Raw genomic sequence first — 26,218 nt, forward strand, 5'->3', positions numbered from 1 at the left:
ACATTTTATATATTTTTAGATATTAAATGGAGATATGTGTGTGAGATCATATACACAAAGTCTTTCAGTAAACTTTAATGAAACAATATAAATGATGATGTTTTTGTGCATTTATATTAGATCTTTACGCAAAATGTGTTTATTAGCAAATAAGCACTGCACAGTCCCGTTTAACCCCTTAAAATCCCAGGCTTATCACATACTAAGGCTTATTATTCAGTGAGCACATGTACTACAATGCACACTGGCTGAGTTATTCTTAGGTTATAGAAGTACGTAGTAAAACTTTGGACCTGGCGATTTAAGGGGTTAATCTCACTTTTATTAAATTTTATTTCCATTTCATTTCCATAACAATATCTGACTTTGCATTTTTGCACATTTTACTTCACTTTAACTAAATTAGCTGCTACAATTACTGCATCAACCAAATATTCTATACGGTATATTGTTGCTCTGGTTGCTACCTCAGTGACTGCTATGCTCATATATGCTAGGCAATCTGCTAAGCTGCTAATATGTCATAGTATGTTACATCCTCCTGTGCTCAGCTTTCCACATACTCTAGTACCGTGTACTGCCTGTGTTCTGTTTTGTATTTATTGTAAATCTTTCATATTATTTATTGCACTGTATTGTCTGTACTGTGTTTATTGTATTATCTTGCACTTGTGTTCCTGTGTTGCACCATAGTCCTGGAGGAATGTTGCTCTGAATATTAATGCATTTATTTTATTAGCATATGTGACTGCAAAATCAGATTGGCCTACAAAATCACATCTACACATCACAGACTGAAATCAGATCTACAGAGTTGTTTTTCTACACGTCATCTTTGCAGATGTCTTAGTTAATGCTTCCAGATCAGACTGTGATATGATGCTATCTAAGGGTACGATTTTTGATTTAATAAACAGACACTATGTGGGTAGAAACAGACAAGGTAACATAAGAAATCAAAAACAATAAACTCAAGATCTGACAGATAAAGACAGGCAAATACAAGGACTGCTTACACAGCAAGATGAAGCAGACAGATGGACAAGATGATGAGAGGACGGAGCTACAGAGAAAACACAGCTGACATTAATAGACACAATATTCCAGAGCACTGTGTCTCAGGGGATCTTGTAACAACAAAATGCTTAATTAACACATGAATTCCTGATAAATTCATATGTTGAAGAAAAGCTTTATTACCTTCATCTTCATTCATTAGTACATGTGTTAGTTGATACTGAGTAATTCAGTCTTGTAGTTGTTAATAAATGGCTTATTCATTTGTTCCTGATTAATGACTCATTACTTTCTGATTAATTATTCATTAATAAATGCCTTAATTACTGGCAGATCATGTGCTCTTAATATGATGGGTTACCTGCTTCTCTGATTCTGTTCACATGTCAGAGTTAACTGAGGAGCCTCTGGACACAAGCTGAGCAGTAAGATAGTGGAAGCTCATTTTTCCCTCCACTGCCCCCCATTTGTCCAATTAGCTATTACAGCACTGCAGCAATAAGAGCTGCAGAGCTGTGTCTATTAGGTAGTAAATGAGGGACAGTGATTTATGCTGGACTAATGCATGTAGTTGTTACACTACAGGCAGTGTTGGCTGTACCTAATAGTCAATATAACCAGCTGCTTAGGCCTCCACAGCCACCAGGGGCCACCCTAACAACTTTTGGGTTATTACAGCATTATGTTGTCTAAGATGCTCGAGTGAGGAAAAAAAAGTAACCGGTTAACCATGTCTCATGTTTTGGCTTGTAGTGGATCTGGAGTCTGTCTAAAGAAGCAGATTCAACTTAGGCTTTCTGACTGAGTTTCAGCTTCACAAAACCTAAAACACACAACCACGGTCAACTCGGTAACAACTCTGTTAATTTAGGTTTAGATACTCAAACTGTGATTAATCCTTGTGTGCACATGAAAGCATGATGTTAATGACAAACCGCCAATCAGGTTAAACATGAGGAGGAGTCACCAAAGAAGGAAGAAGAAATCATAACACCTAAATATGTAGAAAGTAAAGCACTGATAACAGTAAAAAAACAAAGCTGTCACCACTGCCACCAGAATTACATCCAACTAAGCTTGGCATTAACTGGACAAGAAAGAAATGCTGGGCCAGATCCATAAAATGCAGCACCAGATTTACTGTGACGTTAAGAGTAAATAGCATCATGATAACAAGTTTGCTTATTCATAAACAAGGATTTCCAGTGAGTTTTATTGCTTGTACAATATGAAGCATCACTAGCAGCAATTCATAACATGACGCAATCTCACAAAATAATGCCTGAACCACTCTGGTGGTAGTTTTTCTGGTAAGAAGTTGATGTGGGTTAAATTATATGTTCTACGTCAACAAATTGCATGTTCATACACTCAGTCGATTAACCAATACATCATCACATATCCAGAAGGGCATCTTTACAGGAGAAGGTAAAAATGTTCTTCCTTTTGGACAGTTATATTTAAAAGACATGTTCTAATCTGTTTGGTCTGAGCATCATGGCGAATCCGCTAAGTGCTGCTGGAGGAGGCTTGAGATGGATTTCAGATTGCCATGAACTTTTGCTGAAAGAAATTTCGGTTTTACAGAGGAAGACATTATTTACAGATTTTTCTCACACTTTCAGCTGGCAATGAATTTAAAACAAACTCTTCTTCCTTCAAAGTTGATGTTTCACAAATCATCTTCCTCTGTGTGGAGAATCAGTTTAGCTAAATCAGTTTTACTAGTGAAGAGTAATTTTACATGTTGTGATTGTAATTCTATGTTTCATTTTACCATGGAATTTTACAGAGGAATTCACATTCACAGAATTACATTTTTACTTTAAAAATTCAATTCTTACTAGTCAATATAGAATTTTTACTAGTTATAATTTTATATGTATCAGTGGATTTTTAATGGAACAATATCTATATGTGCAAATTGAATTCTTGACATCAATAAATAGAAAATAATAATAATAATTAATAAATAATTAGAATCCAAGCATATTTAACATATTCTTAATAAAAAATAAACATGAATTCATATTAGTAAAACTTATTACTGCAAAAATAACAAGCTGTAAAAAGATTTTAATTATACCAATGAGAAATGAAAGCTTACAAGCTATAATGTTTGGTAGCACTTTATTTGGAGTGGTCCTTTGTAGATAATTAATAAAGTCTTAACAGAGTATCAGTAACATAGCAAAGTAGCAGTAGTGAAGCATCTTGATACATCGAATTAAATAACTTGAAGATCTGTTCGTACATTACTTACATAGCGTAGATATATTGTTCATATGGTACATGAAGTAGACTGAATATGCTGCTTCCTAAGAAAAACCTAAACTTAACTAACATCAACACAAAATTTACCTCTAACCTTATCCTCAACCAAAAACCTAATACTAACACCCTGGCCCTGATTCTAACTCTAATCTTAATCTCAACCCAAAACCTAATCCTAACCCTCACCCTGTCTCTAATCCTAATCCTAACCTCAGCCTAATCCAGTTCAGCTCCAGGTACAGAATGTTGTCAGCTGCATGTCTGTAACAGCTTGTTGAGGATGATGAGATGGTCTGTATTAGACCTGTTACATGTTCAGTTCCTCTCAGGTTAACATTTAGAGGTCCCTTGATAATCTACTAAATGTATTCAGATGCTTTACTGCTGCTACGTCATTGATATGTTATTGATATGTTACTAAGAGTCTGCTGGGTGTTTATTTAATGTAAAAAAGGCAACTCAAAATAAAATGTCATCAAACTCATGATATAAACACCCTCTATGTTTGCACTGCATCACATCACCACACATCCCATCTAAAAATGGCTTTATAACGTTTATTTTTGACACAGTATGATATCTAATCTTTTCAATACTTAGCAACAATAAAAAAATATTAAATGATACGCAAATCACAAAGATTACCCGGGTTCAATATACTTAATGATAAGTTAACAAATCACAAAACATTTTTCTGATAATATTATTAGTTCAATGACTCAATGGTTTACGTTTACTTAGTTTTTTACATTAAAAAGTTGCATTTTTTACAATATGTATAGAAAAAAACTTACTACTATAGCAGACAAAAAGCAGTGTAGTTAAGCAGTTCTCATCTGTCCACAGGCCTGAATCACTGAATGATACAGCAGTGCAGTGCTGATCACCATACTCTCTATAAACATATAAACCATTGTCTGGTTGTTTGGGTGAGGAGGGGATATATGGTCTCTAGTTCTCATATGTGGAAATGTGCTGGTCTGACCAGAGTCTGGTCCTGTGGAGACCAATGTAAACATTAGAGCCACCTCTACTGTTTACAATTCCGTGATTCTCACAGTGGCCAGGTGTGCAGTAATGCTGAGCATCTGCCCAAGACCTGGACTGGTTTATCCAGATGTAGTTGTCATTCCATTTTTGTCTGAATTAGATTAATGGTTTGATCAATACTTCCACAGAGGAAAATCCTGAAAAAATTGAATAAATTAATGCTGTGCTAAATAACATCCACTCATAAATTCACACCAGTTTAGCACCAGTTCACCATAGAATGTAGATGACATTGCTAGAGAAACACAAAACAAATTACAATCATTACATTCACTTTTTTATGCTGCTCTATATTGTTACTTTGGAAACATATTTTGAAGTAAGGCACTATAGTTTTTGTTTTGTTTTATAAATGAGATTTAACTTACAAATTAAGCTTTACTAATGTGGGTATATTGTCACTATCGAAAATTTGGATTAAAAAAATAGAAATTACTCATTGCTGTAGCAAAGAAAAAGCAGGGTATGAACACGGTTTTCATCTGTCCACTCAGTGACTGAATGACACTGCTGTACAGTACTCACTCTGTCCAGCACTATCTGTTTGTCCTTTTTTCTATTTTGACCTTTCTGGATTCGACCATCTCCTGTTCACTGATATTGAGGTTTGTCAAACCCCACAATAATAAATAGAATACATTTTTGCATCTTGAGCAAAATGTTAATTAAAATTACATTCATTGTTAAAGAAGAACATTCAAAAGGAATAGATGATTAAACACTGCAGGATTGTATACATTACAAAACTGCATTAATCATGCAATATAATGTCTTGCTACTGGTTTAAAAATGTAAAGTCTTCTGTTGAAAGCATTTAACTTTTAAATGTCTTCCCTCTTCTTCTCTTATCCTGTTATCTTCTTTATGTTTGTTTCACTATCTGAACAGTAATTAAATGGCTGAGGGAGGGGATTGCTAGACGTGATCATTTCTTTTAATCATTTGCAAGAATCCTGTAAGAGCAGATATCCTCCTTGTAAAAAGGTATAGTATTAATTAAGAATAATGGAAGTGAAAGTATCTACTCTGGCAACCTCTGAAATAACTGTTTCACATTGTCTTTAATCATATACTCTAGCAGACTGTAATAGTGTGAAAACTGCTGTAAAAGGTGAAATGAAAGAATGAAACAGAATGAAACAATAACTGATAACCAATTTCTTTACATTGAATTTTAGATCTTAAACAGATTCAAGTAAGCACTAGGTATTATTTGCTGTTTATTATTTGTTGTTGATGGTGGTGGTGTGTGTAGAGGGGTTGTCAAGGTGTCCACATTTTAGACAGGAGTGTTTGCCAGTAGTCTTGAAACAATAATGATATGAATTAATAGTAATTCGCATAGAAAGTGGAAGATGTTGCACATAACATAGTCTAGTAAAGCTGAAATTATACTATTTAAAAAACCTAAAAAAAATACACCTGGCTAAGTCCTTGAACCGTATTTTTATCTTCTGATACATCCACATAAAAATACATCCAAAAAAAACTTGCCTGAAATTCACAAATATGACTGTCACTCACGGAGTAAGGAAGTGTACTTTCACCGTCAAATATAAGCTTACCAACTATTTATTGTCCATCACATTTGCATAAAATGGAAATTTGTCATTGGCAATATGGCACATAAACACAGATGCATAGACTGATACTTAAACACTTCAAACACAGAAATGCACATAGACTATGTGGCGAGGGGGGGGGGTGGTTTGGAATGCACAAATGATATTTTTTTGTACCCATTCTTTCTCGCTAGTGGGACTTTAAGTCTCCTGCCCAATGGCAGCAGCTGGAATGATGAATGAAGGGGGTAGATAAGGTCATTGTAGACCTGGGTTACTTTTTTGGTAATGGATAGGATGAGTAAGATGTAGAGAATTTGTAGAGAAATTGAACAGGAAGTCAATGAGTGCCAGTGCGTGTCGCCACAGAATGTTCCCGCTGATGTACCTTCATTAGAGAGAGAGACTGGTTTATTGTCATTTGTATTCAGAATGCAGGGCCTTCAAAATACAAATGAAATTCCTATATTACATCAGCATGCTCCTGCATGTACACAATCTAAAATATAAGTACACAGAGGATAATAGGGGAGAGGTATTGCACATACAAGAAGGATGTTGCGCATACAAGACAGGGACACCAGACACCACATAATATTAAATACAGAAGTGGTGATAAACAGTAAACTGACTGGCAATAAAAGTAGTAGTTTAAAATTCTGAAGATGCTGCATGACGGAATGCAGTGTGTCTGGTGTGCGGTGGTCTAGGGAATTACTGCTGGTGCCATTCTCACTGCAGGTTTGCTCTGAGGAGCACTGTCTGAGTTTTTGCTCCACTTAGAGTGAGTCGCATTAAGACACAATTCTGACTGGCAGAGCATCCATGAGAGTTTAAGGAAGAATTGTTTTCATTCGAAAACAAAAATAACACATTTTACATACATTCCTTTCTCTCTTTCTTCTAGAATATTTATCCCTGTAGTACCTCTCTTGTGATCTGTGCTAATAGTGTGCTATTGATGTGCTATTAATGTGATATTAGTTTTTCTTTTGTTATTAAGCATTATTAGATGGTGCTCTGTGCTCGCCACTCCACATGGCTGTATTAGCTGGTGGCAGGACACTACAATATTTAATGTTTTTCAAAGTTCACTTCAATTATTAGATGCACCTAAATGGTCAGTAATGACCTCCCGTATCACTGGGGTATAAATATGAGGTGAAACACAGGCCAAATTCCCTCAGTCATCAATCACTGTGAGAAAGACCAGATAACAGAGCAAAGATGTGTGAGAAAAGGCTGTTGAGATGCACAAATTATGAAATGTTTGGTTCAAAATTCCAATTTTCACTATCAGGGCAAAATTTAAAAAGTTTAAGGGAACTGGAGATGTTCAGAATCTGCCAGGAAGAAGAAGTATGTCTATACTGACTCCACAAACAGTGAGGAGGATGGTTCAAGTGGCCTAAGAATCACAGATGAGGAACTGCAGACATTAGTTAGGTCTTGGGGTCTCTCAAACTACAATCAGATAGTAGCTACATAACCACAAGTTGTTTGGGGGTGTTGCCTGAACATAGCCCCTGCTGTCAAGGACCAACAAACAAGCACCTACAGTTTTCCAGACATTATTAGAACGTTCAATGAGACTTTTATCTATGGTCAGATGACACCACAATAGAGGTTACTGGAGTTTGGTGTAGATGCAAAGACAGCCATGCAGAAATGTACCTAATCCTCTATGTGAATTGTTGTGTTGGACCTATGATGTTGTGGGCTGTTTTCCTCTAAAGACCCTGGACAAAGTGTTTGGATACATGGTGTCATGGACTACATGAAGTAGTAGATGAAATCAAAATCTGCCTCAGCCAGGAAGCTTAATATAGTCCGTAGTTGGATCTTCCAGCAGGACAATGATCCAAAGCATACCTCAAAATTAACACAAAAAATGGTTCACTGGCAACAGGATTGTGGTTTTGCCATTTGCCATTAGGGTTCCCTGACCTAAACCCCATAGAAAACGTGTGGGGTGAGCTGAAGAGGAGAGTCCACAAGCTTGTACCTTGGAATCTGAAAGATCTGGAGATAGATGAATGGTCTTGGATCCTGTGCAATGTGTTGTCCAGTCTTATTAAGTGTTATAGGAGAAGACTCAGAGCTGTTATCTTCGCAAAGGGAGGCTTCCAAAGTATTATATGAAGGGGTGCCAACAATTGTGTTGCACACAGATTTGAGAAAAATATTTCTTTCAAAAAAGATTTAGGTTTTTATTTTAATCATTGCACTTTTTTATTGTTATTTTAATAAATGTCAGAGTTTTGTTACTATTTTGAAAAAAGATCTAAAGGACAAGCAAATAAAGAATTTTTAACATCCTGTTTTGTTTCCCAGGTGCCAATATTTGTGGAGGGCACTCTATGTCTGCCTATTCAGTCTACAGCAGTTTAGTTCTGCCCATCCACACATGAGGAACGTTTTGGCTAGAACAGGTTTTCGAATGAGGCGCATTACAGGACACCAAATTTTGTATACTTACATATGTCAATCTTATAGGCACAATAACAAAACAGCATTAAGCTCAAATACACGTGATGCATCTCCTGAATTATATTCCAGGTTTAGTAGGTGCTTTCAAGCAGGGAAAACACCAAACTCTACTAGTCACCAAAACCAGAATCAATGAGCCTTGCATTAGTGAATCCTCAGTTCTGCACCCTTCAGAAAAGTGTCACAAAGCGTTCTAACTTGCAACACATAATAATGTGTCTTCCTCTTAAATGTACTGAGATCGCCAAGAGCCCTGAAGCCTTCAAGCCGCAAAACAGGTATGACCGGTATGTACATGTTGGCTGACATGAGGGAACACACCTACTAATCAGATCGGTAAAGTACAGTGGAGCAAGAACATGAAGGCATTTAAAAATCAATAAAATCCATAAAATCCTAAAATTCATATTAAATGACACTGGAAACCAGTTTTATTAGACACTTCTAGCTCATTTTGCATTGAAGTCCCTGTAGTTACTGAATAATATGCCTTAATATGTAATAGTCCTGAGATTTTAAGGGGTTAAAGCTAAGGTCACTATCAAAAGTTACACCCAGGTTTTTGATATGAATGTTTTGAGCCTTCATAGATAGGCATTCTAACTATTCAAGAGCCTCAGTCCTCTGTTCACAATTTCCAACCTAAGTATAGAGCAAAAATGTGGATCGTCTGGGGATCCCTGAGGACTGGTTTTGTATCCTCTGTCCTAAAAGACCATATATGAAAAAGAGATCTGTGAGAGTAAAGAACATTTTAAAGGGTTAAAGGACCTTAATGTAAACGTCCTATATCAATTTAAGGGTTCATCCTAGAACCTTTACATTATTATGTTAATGTACTGATAATCAAAATATATCTTGCGCTCACATTTAAGAGAAACAAATGCAATTCTTGAGGTTTTAAAGGTTACCTCAATCTAGAATTACTGCACTGTAGAGCTATATTTAGATATACTTAACACCTGTGCTCACCATCATACCAAAGTGATAGGTATGTGGAAGAACAAGAAACCTCCCGCCATGTTCTGTCATAATTTGAAAAGTGCACACTGATTGTTTTCTCCCCAGGTAGAAGTTTTGTCTTCATACCAGACTTCATACCAGCTTCTTATTTTCAGTTTCATTCCTCAAACTGGTTAGGTGGGTATAATGTTCTCTGCAGTATTTCTGAGCTTCAGTCCAGCTCAGATACCATTGAACTGAAACATACCTTGGACTGACATTCACTCCTAAAAGAAACAAATTCAATATATAACATTTTAAAAGAGGAGTTACTGAAATGTATTACTGTTAACAGATGTGCTCACAGTCATAGCAAATAAATGGAAATGCAAAAGAACAAGGGTCAAACATAATGCATCTTAACCTGAAAAGGAAATACAGGAAATGGATACATTCTATAGACAAAAGCCCTGACCTCAACCCCATCAAACACCTTTGGGATGAACTAGGACAGAGATTGTGAGCCAGGCCCTCTCGTCCAACATCAGTGTCTGACCACACAAAAGCTCTTCTGGATGAATGGGCAAAAATCCCCACAGACATACTCCAAAATCTTGTAGAAGGCTTCTGAGAAAAGATGAAGCTGTTATAGCTGCAAAGGGGAGACCAACTCCATATTAATGCCTATGGATTTAGAATGTCATTTAGGATGTCATAAAAGCTCCTGTGGGTGTAATGTGTAGGTGTCCCAATACTTTTGTCCACATAATGTACCAGTTTCTAAAGTTTCTCCCATTCTCCTTTTAGAAACGATTATGATCCAGAGACCATCTCCAGCTGTTCAGATCATCATACAGTCCAATCCAGGTTGATCTGCTGTTCCTGGTGTCCACTAAGTTTTTAATCTCCCGTGTTTCTTCACTGTTATCAATGCTGGCTTAGTCAACATAATGTTCTCTGCAGCAACTCTGAGTTTCAGCCCAGGTCTTACTCTCATTCACAAAGTGATGTTTACAAAAATCTGTCACTGCCAGCAAAAATGGTCTGCTGACCACAACGGTCCATCAAAATTCCGTCAAGTTCATTTTTTCCAACTTTTGCTGTCAACCACAGCGGTGAAGTAAACTGGAGGTTGATTTTTTAGGGGCCATTAATGCTGTATTCCACTGTCGGTCATGTATCACTGTGAACAATGGTATTTGCAATGCCAACATGTGAATGCAGCATCATATTCAAAGCTTACAAACAGTTTAAACTTGCTGATATCTGTAAAGTTTAGGCTAAAAATGTTTAGTTTTTGTTTTTGCTGTTAGTGGTGGGGGGTTGGGGGTGAATTTTCATACAGGACAGTTTGTGAGTAATGTTTTAAATACAGTATGCTTACAATGAGTATTTTGCACAAAAAGTGGCCTGTATTGTTCATAATGTAAAACAAAGATTGTATAGCAGTGAAAATAGTAGTAAACAATGTACAAATACATAAAACATGAAAACAACTGGCCTTTTGAACATCCATTCAGAAGTCTCTAAATATATTCCATGTTCTAATTTCTGGTACCTCCACATTAAAGCTTGCTACAATGAACATCTTTAAAGAAGGAAAGAAAATATCAGTGTTAACTAGCAAGTAACCAGTAATAACAGCTGCAGCACTGTGGCTATGAGGTAGAACATGAAAGACAGTTATTTATGCTGGACTGATAATGCACACTGTTTATGCAAGGATCATACCATACAATGTAAACTACAAATGTACTCATTTCTTGAAGCTGATTACTTAGGAAAGGAGCATTACTATGCTTAGATCTAAACTCTGAAGCTCATTATTTCAAATCTGTTTTGTTCAAAGTCAAACCAACTTTATGGTGTCACTTGTATGGTGGTACTTTTATTACTTCCACAGTACTTTCTGTTTTATATTCTACTAAATATTATGTAAAAATTAAATTCCAAAGCTCTTTCGGTATGTTTTGATTTATTCTAACATTCTGAACCTAAAATATCAGCTGACTAAATTTACACTACAACAAAAATCTCTTTTCCCACATTTGTGTTTGACATGTTGAATATTTTCTCTCTGTCTCTCTTTTTACAGTTGTAAATAAAACTCTGGCTGCTGGATTTTGGTGCAGCTGAAGTCTGTTTTACAGGAAGATCAATAAAGTGCCTTTAACTAACACAGCATGTAAAAAGTGTTAATCACACGTTGAGGATAACTCACATCAGAGATTCTGTAATATTAAGCAATATATAGATTAATTCACTAAGCAGTTGCTGAAAAGAGTAACCATTAATCATTGTTTAGTAAAACTTCCCAATAACCCAAATAAAGTAAATTTTCACTTACAGTTCTATAACAGTTATACAATTACATATCAGTAATCTGTATTATGCAAACCATTCTGGAAACTTTTGTTTACTAACTACTAAAGAACAAATAATCCCAAGTACTGGTGAAGGACAAAGACGTGCTGTCTCCATCAGGGAGTGGTCTTACGGATGTTTCTCACTTTCAGAGTGAAGTTGCTGGGAGGTCCCAACCTGATTAGCTCATCTTGAAGCTGAAAACAAAAGCTCAGTTACATTAAACTTGCTTTACCTTATCAAACTCTAACATAGAGGCAGAAGTTTCATCATAATAATCACAACAGCATAATATCTACAGTGGTTTAATGATGTGTATACTGAAACTTACAATGTGTTGCAATTATGTGTTAAATGGAAAAAAAATGGTTATTGTCAAGGACTAGTTTTACAAGTATTTTTATGTGTTTTCCTAATAACCTGTACAATTCAGATAACACTTTATAATGCCTCTATCGCAATACAGAAATTAGGGACAGGGTCTTTACTGGGTCTTTGTTAGATCAGGTTGGAATGAACAGCTTATCAGTTTAGATAAAGACAGTGAGGAAAGAAAAGCTGCTCACCTGCATTAAAACCAGTCCTTCAATCTGAGATCCAGAGCAACTCTTCTCATCTTTAACTTTCACTCTCAGTCCCATAACATGACCTGTGACAGAAGTGAATTATAATCACTGTAATATATATATGATTCCTTGATATATGCAGATTTATGTACACAGTGATATGCAGTGTTTCATGTGTGACTCTAAGAATTCATGAAAACATTTTGTTGATGATGTCTATTATTCAGAAATACACTTTAACCAGAGGTGTACCTAGAGGAGTGTTAGAGTGGACATTCAAACTATGGCCTGTGGTGAAGGGTCCCATTAGGAGTAGTGGGAGATTATACAGCCAGTACTCTGGTTTAGTAGGCTAAACCAGAGTAGCTGCCATTTACTGTGTTAATGAGTCTGTGCATTTCCTCCATGTTATCAATGGTGGCCAGGTCAGTGTAATTCTCTCTGCAGAATCTCTGAGCTTCAGTCCAGCTCTTACTCTCATTAACAAAGTGATACTGGCGATATGGTACTGCTAGAGAAGCAGAAAAAATCTCAGAACTCATTTCTGCACATATAATAGTGAAAAACTGAAATAATCTATATGTAGTGTACACTCAATATTTAAGTAATACACAACACAAATGAAGGTGGATTGTCACTGTGGAAAGAAACAGAAGTATACTCACCACTGTAGCAGAGGAAAAGAAAAGCTTGATGACAGTTTTCATCTGTCCATTGTCCAGAGTCCCTGAATGACACAGCTGTACAGTATTCATTCTGTCCAGCATTATCTGGTTTCCTGCTTTCCAGTAGCTGAAAGAAGAGTTGCTCTTATCTGACCAGGACCTGGTCCTGTACAGGCCGATCCACACAGAGAAATATTCGTAATAATAATTTACCAATGATTGTAAATTCTTGTTCTCAGTTTCGTTCCTCACACTGGTCAGGTCTGTGTAATATTCTCTGCAGTATCTCTGAGCTTCAGTCCACTTCATGTATTGATAAACAAAAACATATCTTTGAGTGGCCTTCGCTCTTCCTAAAAGAAACAAATTGAATTCATGGCATTTTAAAGGGATACTTACTAAAATTTAAAAAAGAGAAACAAATGTGATATTTGGCAGTTAGAAGTAAATATTATGGGCTTCTAGAGCTGTTTTCAGATGTACAGTATTTATCAGCTGTACTCACCATCATAACAAAAGAATGGATACCAAATATTGCAAGAATCTTCCCACCATGTGGTGTAAAACTGTGAAATCACTGCACACATGATTGGACACATGGTTTCCCCCCCAGTTAACAGGTTTCTGTATATACCAGTTTCTGAAGTTTGTCACATTCTCCTTATAGAAGCTCTCATCATCCAGAGACCATCTCCAGCTGTCCAGATCATCATACAGTCCAATCCAGGCTAAACCAGAGTAGCTGCCATTTACTGTGTTCATGAGTCTGTTCATTTCCTCCATGTTATCAATGGTGGCCAGGTCAGTGTAATTCTCTCTGCAGTATCTCTGAGCTTCAGTCCAGCTCTTACTCTCATTAACATAGTGATATTGATGTGGGACACATGAGAGCCCTGTGCAGAATTCTTTATATTGAAAAGGGAAAAAGAGAAAAATATTACTAACTTTTTTTAATAGGTCTTTGTAGATTATTGCACTTTCTAGATTGTAAGTGTCATGAAGAAATACCAAAATAAAAAAGCATACATTTTTATACACAAATGATTTGTGCATTTTTCTGATCATATGAAGAAAACAAAAGCACAAGAAACACTCATGATCAGTAAAGAGCTTCCATGTTTACACTGCACTGCAGAACCATACATCCAAATCTAAGGACCGTTTAGAAACCTTTATTACTGAGAGTGAATTAATTATTTTGGTTGCTTAACAACAAAAATAGCAAAAATTCTGTGTTTTCACCAACAGACACGAAAGAATTATCAGCTGTCGTCTAGTTATACTATAATCCTAAAAAACTGAATGTGTACTAATTTGAAAATAAAAGAAAAGAAAGAAAATAAACTCACTGCTGTAGCAGATAAAAGGCAGCGTGGCTAAGCAGTTCTCATCTGTCCACAGGCCTGAATCACTGAATGATACAGCAGTGCAGTGTTGATCATCAGACTCTCTATAAACATCTGCACCATTGTCTGGTTGTTCAGGTGAGTAAGGGATGCCTGGTCTCCAGTTCTCATATGTAGAATTGTAATTGTGATGGTCTGACCAGAGTCTGGTCCTGTGGAGACCAATCCAAACATCATAGCCACCTGTAATGTTGAGAATTCTCTGACCAGGTCTGTGTAAAACTGTCTGCAGTAACGCTGAGCATCTGCCCATGTCTTGTGCTGGTTTATCCAAATGTAATTGTCGGCTCCATTTTTGCCTGAAATACATTTAGAATTGTATCAATTGTATCTACAAATGAACAACCCAAAAATATTGTAGATAATCAGTAAAATATTCATACCATTATAGCAAACAAACATGCGATATGTCTCACATTGTCCATCAAACTATGTTCCATAAGAATTCATGTAAACACACAGCTCTTTCCCATTGTAGTTATCAGGTTGATGGTACCACCCTCTGAAATCTCTCTCTCCCTCCTTATAGAAGCTCTCATCATCCAGAGACCATCTCCAGCTGTCCAGATCATCATACAGTCCAATCCAGGCTAAACCAGAGTAGCTGCCATTTACTGTTTACATTTACTGTGTCTGTTCATTTCCTCCATGTTATCAATGGAGGCCAGGTCAGTGTAATTCTCTCTGCAGTATCTCTGAGCTTCAGTCCAGCTCTTACTCTCATTAACAAAGTGATACTGACGATATGTTGATGACATTGCTAGAGAGACACAAAACAAATGGTAGAAATTATGTTTACTTTTTTATCCTGAACTAGTTTTCTACAGTATACAGTTTACAGTCCTTGTACAAAAGGACATTTTACTGACCAGGAAATATTGTTACTTTGGAAACACAAGTGAGAGATGAGCATGAGTGTTGAGCTTTCAAGGATTTTTACTACAGATTTCTAATTAGCTATTACATTTGTTCTTGAATTTCAAAGTGCATAAGCAAGCAACCTAAATATTTCACTGATTGCTATTTTGAGCAGATAATCATGTGAACATCTCAAGAAAATGCTTCTTCCAGGCAATGAAATCTTCTAAAAAATCAAATAGTCTGCTTTTTCAGGACAGAAACTCAGAAATAGTTGAAATGAGTCATGGTATTCTTCTGGCTGTTCATGATAAACTAAGTAAACCTAATTTACAGGACACTTCAGAGGAACAGTTAAGCAAAAAATCAAATTTCAATCATTTTCCACTGACCCCAAATGTAGTCACTCAGCCAAAACATGTTTGGTGTTCAAATTTTGTATATTTAGTTCAGAACTGGAGCTGCAAAGCTAATGTTGCTAACAAGCACTGGAAATCCATAATCACCTAAATTGTTTTCACAAATACATCAACAAAATCTCTTTCAACTTGCTCAAACCGCATCCTGGTCTTCATTCAGATTATGCAGACATGTTGCTGTTGTTGAGTACAAAGGATACCCCGCCACCCCGTGCGACCCAGGGGGATAAGTGATAATTTAATGACAGCTGTAGACCATTTTTCTAATTATCTAACTTCTTTTGAGGTCTACGTGGAGCAATTTGGCAAGTGAGTCACTTCTGTGTACTGTTAGTTTTGTGTTGGGGTACATTGTTTTGTGTTGTTCTGATGATGCAACAAATAAAAATAAAAAATAGGAAAAACAAACCAATGAGTAAATAATGGAAACTTTATAATGTAATATATCTTTGCCTGAACAGAAATCTACTCACCACTATAGCAGAGAAAAGGCAGAGTGTAAGCACAGTTTTCATCTGTCCATCGTCCAGAGTCCCTGAATGACACAGCTGTACAGTATTCACTCTGTCCAGCATTATCTGGTTGTCCTGCTTTCCAGTAGCTGAAAGAAGAGTTGCTCTTATCTGACCAGGACCTGGTTCTGTACAGGCCGATCCACACATCATAATCATATTCTATCAATGATCTTAACTTCTGGTTCTCAGTTTCGTTCCTCACACTGGTCAGATCTGTGTGATACTTTCTGCAGTATCTCTGAGCTTCAGTCCAGTTCTTGTATTGATTAACTAAAACATATCTTGCAGTGGCATTCGCTCTTCCTAGAAGAAACAAATGCAATATATGACTTTTTAAAGGAGGAGTTACTGAAATTTACAGCTACTGTTATATCAGTTTACAGTTGTGCTCACCGTCATAGCAAATGAATGGGAGTGTGGAAGAACAAGAGTCAGTCCACCATGATGAAGTATAACTTGAAAAGTACACACAGTGAGAGTTTCCACCCCAGTTTATAGGTTTCTCTATATACCAGTTCCTGAAGTTTCTCTCATTCTCCTTGTAGAAGTGATCATCATCCAGAGACCATCTCCAGCTGTTCACATCATCATACAGTCCAACCCAGGTGGATCTGCTGTTCCTCATGTCAATTAAGTTTTTAAGCTCCAGTGTTTCTTCACTGTTATCAATGCTGGCTAAATCAACATAATGTTCTCTGCAGTATCTCTGAGCTTCAGCCCAGGTTTTACTCTCATTCACGAAGTGATACTGATGAGGGAGACAAACACTGAGAGTGCAGAACCCTGTTTACGATAATTTAACTTTATATAAACACAGTTTTAAATACATTATTTTAAACAATGAAATCATTTAAGTTTAAGTCGGGTTTCACATGTATGTCATGTACAATGTTAAAATATGCTACATTAACAAGACGACTGACCTAAAATCAGCACAAGCTGAAACATGGCTCTGGAAAAAAAAGAAAGAATTGTTGTTAAGCATAAACACTGCAAGAATGCATGAATTACACGAGTACATAAATTGTGAAATATAGTATTTCTTGTCTTATTTCTAGAGCTATCTGTCACAAATATGCCTGGGGATTCTCCTCCTCACCTCTGGAAGTCCCACTCTCCAATACCAATACTGATCTGTTTTTCTTTAAACAGGCTGTGTTTGAAATAGCATACTAGATCAGTATGTACTGTATACTCCATTCTGCTCTTTATCAGTTGTCTACACTAAAGTATCCATTATACGGAAAAATCTGTGTCTCATACTACAAGGCAGGGGTGTGACTAGACTGAGCCAATCAGGCCACTCTTAAGAAACACCTTCAAGCCTTCAATCATTGCTTGACAAACACTGCTAGCCACTTTTCAGGCCTTTATCAACACGTGTAGACACATTTTGGTCAAGTGATGTGCCTGCTGAGGTGTTTTGTTGTTTTTTTTTGATTGGTCTGTGTGGTAAACTTGTGTGGTTTCTAGAGAATCATTTTTTTCAAAAAGGTCAGCAATTTATTTTTATTACATTTGTAGTTGGTGATGTGATAAACTACAAATGTAATTTGTCATTTATTACATTTGAATTTGGTAATGGACTAAAGTCCATTACTGGACAGCTAGCTGGACTGAATAATAAACAGTGTGACTGCACACTTGAGCCTAAAAAGACAATGCAGAGCAAATAGTTTGGCTGAAACCAACTTTATTTAGTTACTGTTCTTATGATACTAGATTAACTATAAGTTAACTTCATTATATAGTCAAAGTAAGCAAACCCACCTCAAGACCAACAGAGAAACTGATGGGTACATGTCATTTTTGTAATCCTAAAAGACTGAATTCATGGCTGTTCAATTGTCTGGAGCAAACCAAGCAGTTATGTCACTGATTATGTCCTCCCAATACAGCAGTGGTGCATTTTAGGACGCAGTAAATCATGAAGATCTGTCTGCATACTTCAATACTTGGCCAAAGCAGTATGTCATTCAGCTATCTTTGCCGTATTGTAGAGATTTATGTTGGTCACATGCTGCTTACTACTGACTACATTTGGGCACAATCAGTATGCGAGCTGTATGTAGTAAACCATTTCAAACACAGCCATAGTCTTACCGGTTTGTGCCTCTTTTTGTCTTGTATGTTTGTTCTAACTACAGTTCATAGCCTTTCTAACCTTTTTAGATGATTAGTCTTTCTTTCTGCAATGTTTTGCTAAATATTCAACCTTGGACTGTATTTCTGATTGTGTTTGTGGATTCTGACTTGGATTTCTTTGTATGGACTTGTGTTCACCTGTTTTTTGAACAATGGTCTGTCAGTTCAACTTTTAAAAAATTCTAAACATTTTTTTAAAAAAGGTACACAAGACATTTACAGGCAAATTCTATGAATTTGGAATTTAGAGGAAATTGATTTCTTTACTGTGATGATGACAGGAACTGAAGGCTGCGATGTCCACAACACAAATATGGCCATTTTTATTTTCTGTCCAAATCTGCTAGTGAACCTACACGTATCCTCTGAGGTTTTATTTGTAATATTGATAATTATAAAATAGTGGGTAATCTGAAAAACTAAGCTTTCTTTTGCACACAACACTCTTCATGCACCTTTCTGCCAGGAATTTAAAAAAGAAAAAGTTCATTTTAGGCTAAACTGTTGTCTCAGAACTACCATGAAACAATGTCTCAGGCATCAGGTAGCATGTTTCGTGTAATAACACTTTGTGTAATAACTTTCTATGAGGAAACTTTAAGAGGCATCAAACTATTCAGACGTCTGGTTCCTATCACCACCACTGTGAACTATTCTGACTCTGGATGTTTCTCCAGAAAGGTACTGTTCATATTAAACCTCACTGAATAACTTTGTTAGCATTCTAACTATAGAATTATGCAGAAATTTTGAAAAATCAGGGGAATTTTCCTTTACCTAGTCATACATTCTTTAAATTAAACAATGCAAAGCCACACAAATAGGTTAGATTAACAAAACTATCATGTTACATCAATTCAGAACACTTCATATCACCTCCTCAAATGTACTGCTTGACAGTGTAGTTTGATAAGCTTCAGTCTTGTATTGAAAATGTTTACCTCAGATTTTTGATCTGGTCTCTTCTCCTCTTCTCTGCTTTCTGACTGTTTGACGCTGTAAACATGCATAAGAATGCTAAGGCGTGGGAGGAGATTACAAGAAAGTGGTGTGCTCACTTCTGGTACTCAACAAATATTGGTTTGCAGTAGGAATAGAAGAACTGAAAACATCCGTGACATCTTTCAGCCAAATATAACACTTTCTACAATATTATTTTATGGGAAAATTACTAATATTTTCTTTTGATAAACTGTGTTTCTAATCCTAGCTAAATAATCTCTTATTTTCCCTGTTTTCTTGGTATACATGGTCTTTTGTTAATGATGTTTTTTTTTTGTTTTTTTGTTTTTTTTTCTGGTACAACTATTTCACCCACTGTCTGAAATCCAGTACTCTAAATCTGGGATACTTCTTCTGGTGGAATATGTCAGTCGCAATGAGACCTAGTTAAAAACCCAGAGTCTAAACTACTTAAAATACTAAAATACTAAAAACAGAAGAAAATATTTGCAGGAGATGTCAAATTGTGCCATTATACCATAATAAATATTGCATGCTCTACTTCCTGATACATTCAGATTTAAATCAAAAACAAAATCAATTCAGAATCTTAAACCAAAACTTGGCACAAAATCAAAAAATGTCAGGATTACAGTGAGGAGCTGCAACACTGACAAGAAGTATGAGGAAAATGATCATGCATGGCCTGCGGTTACAAGAAATGCTTACTTTTTTGTGTTTTTCTCCTTTCAAGCAGTCCTGACTTTTTTACTTTGTTGGTAACATAATGAACTTGATTTTATACAACAGTTAAATAAATAAAGTAAGAAATAAATAAATTGGGCCGTGAACGTGTCATTTAATATGTTTTAATGTTAGCAGTTCCTTCCACCACATTATAGTTCCTTAACAAGCAGCTGTTGCTGCATTAGAGTAACGATCTCCGCTCACTCGCTGCACAGTCTGCTGTAAGCCTCGCCTTTGAAGTACGGACTGAGCCATAAAACTGCTGCAATATCAAGTTTAGCTCAGTTTTTTATTTTTTTGCTAAATCAATATTAATGTTGTTTTGTTCCAGCCAGTCTGTAAAGCATCTTACAGCCCATTTTGTTTGACGAATCGTATTCAGTTCATTTCTGGCTGATTCCAGGTTGTTTAGCTGTTCTTCTGTCACAGCTGCCGACTAAAAAGCTGCTCAGTGGTGATGACAGTTTGGGAATTTAGTGTTGTCTCATCTTCAGAGTCTGACCAAATCGGCTGTCAGTCAAATGTGATCTTAAAAGTATCCATTTTCTGTTTGTGGCAAAGTAAGAAGTAAAAACGTTCAAATGGCTTGAGCGTCTCCTACAGCTGTCAAAGTCATTGCTCAATGATGAGTGATATAGTGTTTGTGAAAAAAAAAAAAACGTCCTGTTATGGTGAATAACAGAATAACGCTTCTCAAGCAATCAGCTTGCATGGCCGGAACTAACTGTCATATAAATCTGTAATATTGTTCAGGAGTTGTTTGGCAAAATAAAACTAATGTTCCAGTTCAGCAAAAGAACCTGCATGACTAAAATATGTTTAGTATTTAAAAATCTGCATTACTTATTACTGAGATTTCATTACTTATAAAATCTAACACAAATATGCTCATCTGACTTTTTGAGTCGTAGGTTCACTCTTCAGAATTTACACAGTCATATTCTAAACTCTGAAGAACTAAAGCTTGTTAAAGTCAAGAAGTGAAATGCTGAACAGCACTCATGCAGCCGCATCATATCACATTAGTTTAAAACTTTTCATGTGTAGAAACGCGGCTGAAAGTGCTTCACAACAAGACAGAAAAACAATTAAATAAAAGAACAAAATCATAAACGCTTTAACATAAAAACGTACAGAAAGTATCAAGAACAAATCAGCACTTGTTTAAATATATATTGGTTAACAAACCAGCAGCTCACACCAAGAAAAAGGACAAAAACACAAAAGGTAGAAAACTTACTGAAACAAAAAGATGCTTGACTGGTTCTCTTACATTTTCAGTATCTTATTTTACTTTAATCTTTTATTTTTGATATGTTGCTGTACAAAGTAAAAACTGTACAAACTGACTAAGTAAAACTCTATAATGACAGTAAGTCTTCAGCTTTGCTGAAGTGAAAAATTGCAGCAACTTCAAAATCTACACAACAACAGAACTATGAGGCTGTTTGTCAGCTGCTGTGGGCAGTTAGTGCTCTTTCACCCTGAACAATAGACTGTAGAACAGGGGCGGAGCTTGAGAAGCCAAACAGGTTCTAGATATTGAGAAATGAGAAAGCAAGAGGCACAAACTCCACAGTACTGTATAATTATTTTTGGGTAAAATTGCCGAATTAGCAAGACAGTCTCACTAAATTACAGGAAAGTTAATCTTAAACACCTCCAAGAAATACAGTTATAGTTTTCTGAAGTAAATGTTAAATCACAGTTAGAATCACTACCTTATTTCACAGACCAGACCTAGTTTAGTTTATAAATAATAAACAGATATGTTGACTCTGTATTTGTTCATGTACAGTCTTTTTACATCACATAACTAAATGGTATTAATGATGGCACAATACTGTAGAGTTTCTACCACATACCTACACAGTTCATATCTACGCCCTGTTGGAAATTTCAGTGCAATTCAGTTAGACTGCTATGGAACTTTCCATCATGATACACAAAATAATCAATTAATAATTTTAGCTTCTACTTAACACCTACCTGTTTAACACTTAGAACTTAAGAACAGTAGCATTATCTTGTAGATCTGATTACTTTTCACACATATTGTCAAAAATCTGTAAAAGCAAAAGAAGAATAACTGTTAATGCATTGCAATGCAAATGTCTTGATAAATCATATCCAATCATCACAGACATTGATCAGATCTGCAAGATTTACATTTTGTAATTTACGATCACTAAGAAGCATTTTTCACTTTCAAGTTCAGAGTTTTTCAGCACTCTTCACATCCTCTCTGCAGAAGCATGCAGTTTGGCACCATCCTTCATTTTCTGCACAAAATGCTCTGCAGCTATAACACATTGCAGAAACATCTCAAAATGACTGCATCAAAACATTAACACTAGTTTGCTCACAACCAGAATACTCTGTCATTCAGAGGACGGTCACCTAAGTTTTGCTTCATATTGTTATTAGTTTATTATTCTTTGGCTGATCATGTAAACAACATATATATTTTTTGTATAGGAACAAATGAAGTGATAGTGTAACATTCTGTTTTTCCCTGCCATTGTCTTTCTCTGTTTCTGTCTTTATTTCTGCCTTTTTTTTCATTCCCTCCTGTTTCGTCTTCCATGTGCTTTTGTTGTTGTTTTGGTCTGTGTCTCCTCCCTGGTCCTGCTCCCTGGTCATCTGTCCCACCAGTCTGTTGTCTGTAGCCCCAGGTGTTTCCTATGTGTTCTTTGTCTATTTGTTCCCCTTGGTTTGGTGATATCATTGCTTGGTGATGTTCGTAGTGTGTTTTGCTCATTCTTAGTTTGAGTAGTTTTTCTTAAGGATTTTGTTCTCTGTTTTTTGCTTTTGTGGTTCTTTCTTTAATACTTTCCTTGTTTTGCTTTTCTTTTGTTTGTGTTTTTCTTTTAGCTATTGTCTCCATGGACAGCAATGAAAGCTACTAGCTCACACTTGCATCCTGCCTTCTCACCTCCTTTGACTTCCAATATGTCAACTAAAAAATCCAGTGCTTTACATGAACTAGCACATTCACAGATACTGTAAATGTTACTCTTCCTGATCTGCTTCATTTGGCCACCTGTTCTCATGCACATCACATCTAATATCCTCTCTTGCTTATAAACTGTGCTGGGCCCATAATGCATTGTGAACAAATTAACTCCAGAAGTTACTCCTTTTCATAGAAGGTCAACACTTGGGCTGAACCTCAGCTCAGATGGGAATCAGTTGTAAATGGTCTTTTTACACGCAACAATTTGTCTTCACAGCATTATATTTTTTTGGACTTTGATTGTTGATCTGCTATAATATTTGATATTTACCAAATTGACGTATGGTTTATTTTCATGTCCAGTACTGGAGCTGAAATATTGAAAAGGAGAATCATAAGAATCATCAGGAGATTGTGAGTCTGATCCACAGTGATGCCACAGCCATCAGTGGTCAGGATGGTCTGGGTGGGTGGCCATTTCTCAGTGTGATGCTAGCCAACATGGGCGTCTCTTAGCCAACGCAACAGAATTGGCAAATAGCAGTTTTTAAGAGCTTTGAGCTGTCCAGTGATGTTGTTGTAAGGGCAGATCTGAAAAGATTCACTAGTCTCGGGAGAAGCATGTGCTAGCCATCACCCTGCCACCTTGGCAGCTTCATGTGATGAGAGGAGACTGAACTAGTGGGTAGAATTGGCAAAGGCTAAATCAAGCAGAAAAGTAAGTTAAAAAAAAGATCATTTTCAGGGACATAAAGTGTGAATAGCACCTACCAGAGCTACTCTTCACTGTCAGAAACAAAACCTTGTCTCCAAAATGGTCACTTTACAGGAGAGGAAAAAATGTTCCTACACTGAAAGCCCTGACATTATAATGTTCTTTCAGTTAGTTGCTATTAATCAATGTAGTTAATCAAGTTGTTTGTACTGCTGGTTGAAAATTCAACTGTACTTATTTTTGTGGGAAGAACAAACTAAAATTGACAAGCAATAAAAGAGCACAGGCCAGAGTCACTCACTCACACAGTGTAGGAGACTGTGCTCTAAGTGACAAAGTACTCTGACTGACAAAGTACTCTGGATGTTTTGGTGGAATTATTTCAATTTGAGATGTTTCTGTAATGTTTTATAGATGTAGAGCATTTTTGGCTGCATGTTCCTGCAGAGAAGGGTGTGAAGAGTTTTGAAAAAGGAAACTTGGTACTAAAAATGCTTCTAGCAATAGTTAGTTCTGTGTAGGGTGACTGAGAACAATATATAGATTTCCTGATCTGAGACAGCAGGTGCAGCTAGGAAAACACACGTCAGACCCCCGGACCATCAGCACTGGAGTTCCACAAGGCGGCACCCCTTCTCTTCTGTCTCTACACCAATGACTGTGTTTCTAAGGAACCAGTTTTTAATATCCTGAAATTTGCAGACAACACCACCGTGGTGGGCCTCATGGCCTACAGTGATGAGTCTGCCTGCAGTAAGGAAGTCGAGCAGCTGGTCTCCATGTTCAGCAGCAACCAACCTGCTGCTCAACATGCAAAAGACTGCAGGGATGGTGGTGGGCTTCAGCTCTCTGCAATGGCTCTTTGGTTTCCACTGTGGAGTCACTGAAGTTCCTGGGCAACACCATAAAGTCTCATGAGCCAATTTACACAGCAATCATCACGTTCATCCTCACATCATCTATGACCAACTGGTTTGGTTTCATCTACTTAACAAGAACGAGCCAAACTCCAGCTCATAATCAGGACAGCAGAGAGGATCATTGGATGTAGTCTACCAACGATTCAGGACATACAGCTGACCCCTCTCATCCTGGACATCACCTCTTCCAGCCACTTCCCCCTTGTAGAAGATTCAGGGCCATCAAGGCCAGCACAACTAGACACGCTAACAGCTTTTGCCCCAGAACTTAAACCATCAAACCTCCATACTGTAGCACAAGAAGTTCCTCTGTAACATAATGCTCTGTGCACAACTGTACAGATGTTCATTGTTACAAATGTTCATTCTGTTAAATTCTGTAAATGATAGATTCTATATGATATGTTTAATCAGGCACGCTTATATATAGACATTCATATCTGTATCACATCAGATATTCACACTTCTCTTTATCTCCTTTCACTTTGGCTCTTTACTGTTCTTCATTCAATGTATTGTATCTTTTATTTTATTTGCCCCTTAGAGAAAAATTGTTATACATCTGTTTGTTTGTCTGGTCTGGTCAGGTCAGTAAGTTACATGTGTACACTCACCTAGACAAATTCCTTGTCAGTATAACATACTTGTTGAAATAAAGTGATCCTGATTTTGATTTTGATTCTGATCAGACAAACAAAGCTACTCATATTCATGTGAACACTGTGACATAGCTAGCTAGTAGCTAGCTCTAGGCTTTTATTTCCTCTGTTCAACAAAAAGTATCTGTTGTTGATTTTCAGACTGTGTTTGCTAACTGATCTTAGATTGTAGAACAGATTTTCTGCTGGCATTTTTAGTGTTTGCTTACAATAATAGCCCTAGTTTGGCTTCTCATTGTAGCCAAGTTCTTACTGACTTTATGAAAACAGACCCCAGCAGACTGACTTTTTAATTACAGCTTTATATTAACTAATTAAAGCATGACATTGCATATTATCATACTAGAATCTTTAACATTATGATGTATATGTTTTTTGGTAGCCATAAACACTGGACTTTTTCATGGACAGATTTGGAAATGGTCAAACTAACGTACACATAGAATCACAATGGATTTTTTACTTCTTTTTTTTCATTTTATTGTAGTTAGGGCTGTGCATGAATACTTGAGCACTCTGTTGATGGCTAAGAGGTTTCTGAACATGAATGCTGAAATCACCGGTCAGGTATTCATTGTTTTTATCACAGGAAGATAGAATAAAAATGAAATAAATGTGAAAGTTTTGCTCGTCTTTGTGAGAAAGTATTTTGTCATATTTTGGTACTCTGAGTGTCTTAATGTAAGCATGTTGCCAATGACGCAGATGCAGATACACCACAGCTTTTATCGCTAAATAGCCTAAGCTGTTACTGGTTAGCTATAGCTTTAGCGTATTAACTCATCTGAGACAGTCTCTGTTATGTTACTCATCCAACATGAAAACCTACCAATTTCATCCTGTTTTTGGCTACTTTTGAATACTACATGTTAAAGAATATATTCTTTGTTCTTTTGCTAAATTTTTGTGCAACACCAGTGCTGCCACCTAAAAAGGTAATCCACATCTTACCAGCACAGAGGATCAAATTACTTTACATCATGATATATGTAAAATATGGGTTCTA

General features: G+C 36.5%; 1 pseudogene; it reads right to left on the reverse strand.

Annotated features, from left to right (window-relative positions):
- Positions 1 to 1,012: 1,012 nt before the first annotated feature.
- Positions 1,013 to 17,076, reverse strand: LOC118820502 (annotated as a pseudogene).
- Between the last annotated feature and the right edge of the window lie 9,142 nt (positions 17,077 to 26,218).

Source organism: Colossoma macropomum, unplaced genomic scaffold (assembly GCF_904425465.1).
Source record: "Colossoma macropomum unplaced genomic scaffold, Colossoma_macropomum, whole genome shotgun sequence".
Classification (NCBI taxonomy): domain Eukaryota; kingdom Metazoa; phylum Chordata; class Actinopteri; order Characiformes; family Serrasalmidae; genus Colossoma; species Colossoma macropomum.